General features: G+C 34.1%; 1 non-coding gene across 1 annotated transcript; it reads right to left on the bottom strand.

The window, feature by feature from the left end:
- Positions 1–2,898: 2,898 nt before the first annotated feature.
- Positions 2,899–3,005, bottom strand: LOC138803729 (U6 spliceosomal RNA). Its single transcript, XR_011365028.1, has one exon. It is a non-coding gene; the product is annotated as a U6 spliceosomal RNA (small nuclear RNA).
- Positions 3,006–6,076: the final 3,071 nt, after the last annotated feature.

Below are 6,076 nucleotides of genomic sequence, written 5' to 3'. Positions count from 1 at the left end.
GTTTTTTTTAAGGGAAGGTTTTTACTGTGTGCAGTACCTAAGACTGGCCTTAGACTGAAATCCTTCTACTCCAAACTCCTAAACGCTTGGAATTACAAGTCTTTACCACCACATCTGGTTCCTTCGTTTTTTTGATAAGAGTTATAATAGTTATGAAGTAGTATCATAGTAATTTTGAATTACATTTCTCTAATGACTTCTGTTCACAAAGCATTAAGCCAGCACTGAAGTTTTATTAAACGCAACTTTTTAAATCGACTGGCGATATTCAGGGCTTTTTGGAAAACATGTCTATTCAGAACTTTTGTCCATTTTTAATCAAGTTTCTCGTTAATCTCATCTTTAATCTCTCTATACAAAATCAATAATTAATTCAAGGTAGTAGAAAGGAAAAAAATAAATTCCTAACATTTTTCAATTTCAATAACATGATACTGCTTAAATTATTTTCTGTTTATGCTTGAGACTTTATAACTCAATTTAGTTAGACCTTTTACAAGGCTATATGTGTTTTATTTATTTTACGTTGATGGTTCTTTATAAACCTGTGTGAATAATTTCCCTTGGTTTCTTTCTCTGTCATGTGGTTCAGATTTCAAAATGAAGAATAAATGGAAAGAAGCAAACAAAAATACAGTTCCTCTCATCTTATGATGCCTCTACAAAAACGAGGAAAGAGTTCATTTTTCTAAGGACATATGTTAGAATATCAAAAAGACAATTCATTCTTCTAGGTCTTCGTTATCTTTGTGATGTAACTTAAATGATGTAAAACACAATATACTGTTCAGATATTTTTATGTTTTATCAGGTTTGCACATCTTCATATGGTCTTCAGCTCAGTCTACAACATTCCTTGATGATTCTCTCCGTGATAGTTTTACACTACCAAAACATAAGATAATCAGTTTGATTTACAGCATGAGAATTTATCCACCTGGCTTCCTTGGAAGCAGAGCATGGTCAATAGATAACATTACTTCTGGTTGCTCACTGTATGTAATGGTTTCTCTAATACTTATTGTATTCTATTTAGGATTTAAAAAACTCTTGGCTCAACTCAAAGCACATTCATAGAAGTTTATTTTAAATATTTCATAAATTTTATGTCTCTTAATTCTTAGGATAACATTTGTTATACAACTAACGTTATTACCATTTTAGTTTTGGGAAAAATTGTAATTAAAGACAGTAAGTGCATGGCCCAAAGACACACGGTGAGGAAGGAAATGATTCAAAGTTTCCAAAGGTCTTTAAGCAATACAAAAAAGGTAGGTAAAATCCCTATATTTTCTTACTCTCTCAATTCAATAGTCATATTGTCCAAGAAATAATAACATACCAAATAATGCTCATGGTGATTGTTTTCTGTCACATTTTGTATTCAACACAGACTGTGTTGGTGACATTGGGTTAGCATGCACAGAGCTGAGCCGATAAATTGAGGTCCAAATAGAGGTAAATTTCTTCTGTCCCACAGTTCCATTATCCTTTTTAAAAAGTACTGAAACTTTTAAATATCATCCCTTACTGTCTTTTAAGAATCCAAAAACGAAATAAATTCACACATAATCACTCCTAAAGGCTTTCAAAGTAGGAGATTATTCTGAAAGCCTTGTATTAGTTGGTCCCACCTGTAATCCTATCTACTCGGGATATTTACTCAGGAGCCTGAGATCTGTGGATAACAGTTGAAAGCCATTCAGGGCAAAAAAATCATGGAATTATTTTTCAAATTTTTTAATGAACTAGCAAAGAGCCAGCAATGGAGTTGTAGCTCATATTGTAGCTCAACAATCTAGAGAGGAAAGGCCTAGCAAGACCTTGAAACCCTGATTTAAAACTCTGAGCATGCCAACACACATGCATATGTGTGTGGGTGCACGCATGAGGTCACAAACACATACACATTTATTCATATTTGCTCCATTCTTTTACTCTCTCAATTCAACATTCATATTGAATATTGGGGTTATATTTACATGAGCAAGTTAATTAGTAAATTTCCTAATAAGCATTGTTATGTCCTCCTTCATATTTCCCCTACCATCCCTTCCCTCCCACATCCAGAATTATGCTCCCTTCCCCCTTTCTCCCCACCTAAATTTTAAAGTTCATTTTTCAACATAGTGTCTTGTGCATCTCATTGTTACAATGGGTCAAACTGTATCCTTATTTGAGCATTTTCTCCCCTTCCCCTCCCCAAATTAGAGAAGTGTACATACAAGATGTAGGGGAACCAAGTTCAAATACAATGAAAACAGGGGTTATAGCGTGGAGGAGGAACATATAAAGAAACCAAAAATGACATAGCACATTATAAGTACGTTAGAAACAATAGCAAGAAACAAACCAACAAAAAAACTCGTGTCCTTATCTTGGTGTTCATTTCCCTTAACATCATCGTATCTGGTCATATGCACATAGCTTTTGACCTTTTCTGCTTATCCCAGACATATATTCGTTATTGAAAATAAGGGAAACCATGGGACCTATGTTTCTTTGGGCTTGGCTTACTTCACTTAATATAATTTTTTCCAAGGCTTTCCATTTCCTAACAAATGGGGCGATGTCATTCTTTCTGACGGAGGCATAGAATTCCATTGTGTATATTTACCACATTTTCTTGATCCATTCATCTACTGAGAGGCATCTGGGTTGGTTCCATATCTTAGCTATGGTATATAATGCAGCAATAAACATAATTGTGCTGGTAGTATTAGTATGTTCTTGTTTGTGATCATTTGGGTAAATCCCCAAAAATAAGATTGCTGGGTCCTATGGGATCTTTATGTGGAGTCTTTTGAGGAACCTCCAGACTGCTTTCCAAAGTGGTTGAACAGTTTACACTCCCACCAACAATGCCGTGGGCACATGCCCTCCAGCATCTGTTGTTGAATATATATGGAACGATCCAGGAATTTGCATGTCATCCCTGTGCAGGGGCCATGATAATCTTCTCTGTATTGTTCCAATGTTAGTGTATGTGATGCTGAATTGAGTACAGGATATTTTTATATAAAAAGTGTAATTAATTTTATTAAACTAGACAATTCAGCAAAAAGTATGTTCAAAACAATTGTCATGAAATTTTAGAACCAAATATTTCTTACATAAACACACATTTAAGTATAAAGTCTAGATTGATATGTCAAAAACAAAATAATTCCAGATATTTGTTGTTCAAGAGATTTGTAGGAGGAGGAATTCAATTATTCTATTCAAGGCACCTGTCATAATAAACACTACAGCAAGTGTTAAGGTTTGTTAAAAGTTTTAATGTTTTAAATATGTTTAATTTTGGGAATTTGCTTATATATGCCAAAATTAGGACAGTTTGGCAAGTATAAACTTTTCTATAAAGTATTTAAGATTTATGGTAGCAGACATATACTACTAAGTATGTACATTTCAGAGTTTATAGAAACTTTATTAATGAGAAGTTCCAAAGTATTTGTGTAAAGAAGCAGAATGAAGAGTTAAGACTTTAACTACACAGTTTCTTTTAAAACTTCAGGGATTCCTAACTTTATTTGTTAGCGAGAAACAAATGATGATGTAAGCCATAAACAAATGATGAGATGAGCCATAACTGGTAATCTTAGTGGCTAATTTTAAAGACTACTCATATTCTATAAAACTCTTTTTGAACATCATAAACTGCCGGAGCCTGCAGGCAATGAAAGGGAATCCTGAATTAGGGGGTGAGGACGGAAAAATAAAGACATAAGACAAAGGATGGGGTCGGGAGGTCTGTAGCTCAAGACTAGAGCACCGTTTATTTTTAACTCTCCTTAATATATACTATTAGAATTCAAGAGGTAACCTAAGGTCACCATAGTGCAGAAAAGGAAGGAAAATTTTAATAAAAACAAGGTGCAGATTGAAACAAGACAAGGTCAACTGATAGAAAGTAAAACTAACACTACAGACACAAACCTGGGCACCTGGTGCTTTTCATGAAAGCCAGTTCCTTGTACGCGCCTGCAAGGGAGCACAAGGGTCAAGATGACCTTGGAGCTTTACTGTCGGCTCCCAACAATAAACTTAGCCATAGTTAAATTTACAGGAATATGAGAAAATAGTAAAATCTAATATGCAGTATACTTCAAAGACTGAAATTGGTTTGTTCTTTTATTTTTTTAATCATTAATATTTAATTATTGGTTTCCTTTATTTGTAGCAATTTTTTACTTGCTATAATATAATAAAACATTTGTAAGTCATCATTAGGAGGTCATCATTGAGAAGGTTACTGGGATGTCCATACCATTTTTTATATGTGCATGTGAATTTACAAAGAGGAAAATTAAGAACAAAATATTTATTTAAAAATGAACAAATAGAGTCTGAATCAGGAGAGTTGGTAAATGTAAACACCTAAAATCTTAGCCCTAGGCTGACACAGCATTATTGCAGAGTTGAGGCCACAAAAGTGAGAGACTGTGTTTTGTTTTGTTTGGTTTTGTTGATTTTGTTGGTCATGGGGCCTGGGTTCTGTACCTCAGCTCAGGGCTAGCGCTACCACTTGAGGCACAGCACCTCTTCCATCTTTTTCTGCTTATGTTGTGCTGAGGAATCAAATCCACGGCCTCATGCATGCAAGCCAAGCCCTCTAACACTGAGCCACCTTTTCCACACCTGAGAAACTGTGTTTTAAAAAAATCATCTAAACAATATTTGCTTTCTGCTTTCGGTCATATAATGAAATATATGAATATCTTTTTATGTTTTTGTGAATTGTCGTACTTCTAAATTTATACTAACTTCAGCCTCTTTATCCTTTACCAAGTCATGAAATATATCTAAGAATTTGTTTCTGTGAAGATTGTTTTTCCATTTATAATTTCTTCTGCGTCATTTTTATTTTTATCAAAATAGCATTATATTTCATGTTGATGGGTTATCATACATCAAATATGAATATTCTCATACTGCTCTTGTTTATCTGTTATGCACTTTAAATATTATGATATTTCTCTCTCTCTTTCACTCTCTCATTTCCTCTTTCTCTTTCATGCTCCATGTCTGCTACTTAGAATTTCTGCTGGTCTACTATTATCCTTAAGGATCCACTGGTTTTGTGGCAGCATGATAGTGACCATCAGTTACTTTTGTATTCTTTAAGAGTTATAAAAGTGACGTGATATTATTCTTTGCGATTCTAAATGGCAAAACACCAGATCTCCCTTTTACTACTATTTATGTAAATTTTATCTCATAGGAATCATTGGGATAAATAAGATACTTTAACCTATAACCTAAAAGTACTTTTTCTTTTACAAACAATCTTTTTCTTTTATTATCAGTTAGTAACTTCCTGTAATGAAAACAGAGCTATCCTATGGAAAGTAGACAGAAATTGTTCACAGGGATGAAAAACAAAGGAATGGGGGAAGTGAGTACAACGGATGCACATCATACAGCGCAGATCCTCAGAGCAATTTATCTTGTACACTTTGTGAGAATGACAATGTGCTGGTAACTATAGAGTAAAACACTGAACAACAGATATATATGCACATATATTTATATGTGTATATTTATTTACATATGCATATATGTGTGTATATGCTCTTATATGTGTACACATGTATGTTACTATTCACAAACATACATATACACATGTATACATGCACACATGGAGAAAAACACATAGTTACAGCCAACACAAGTTTCACAAGTTGTTGAATATGACTTACACGGAATGCTTGGAACAATATATTCTGAAGATATATTTGTCCCTAAGATTTCTTTACCACTCCTCTTATCTCTTAAATCCGGTGGTTTTAGAGAGATTTGACTGGTAAAATGCAGTACAAGTGATAGCAAGTCACTCGGAAATCTCAGTAAGTATAAGTCATATTGTGTCACCCTGCTCCTCATGGAATGCTTGCTCTGGTAGACACTCTCAACAACCAAAGCAGCAGGAGAATATCATGGTAAAGAATAAAGTTATAAGGCTTTAAATGGCATGCTTCTTTGAGCTCTTTTCCAACAGGCAGCATCAATTCCTAAGCAAAAGAGTGAGTCCTCAGAAGACTGGATTCTATATATATATTTAACCAACCCACGT

Source organism: Dipodomys merriami, unplaced genomic scaffold (genome assembly GCF_024711535.1).
Source record: "Dipodomys merriami isolate MVZ:Mamm:240054 unplaced genomic scaffold, mDipMer1.0.p SCAF_347, whole genome shotgun sequence".
Taxonomy (NCBI): domain Eukaryota; kingdom Metazoa; phylum Chordata; class Mammalia; order Rodentia; family Heteromyidae; genus Dipodomys; species Dipodomys merriami.
Note: the sequence above shows the minus strand (reverse complement) of the source record. Positions and strands in the feature narration are given on the sequence as shown.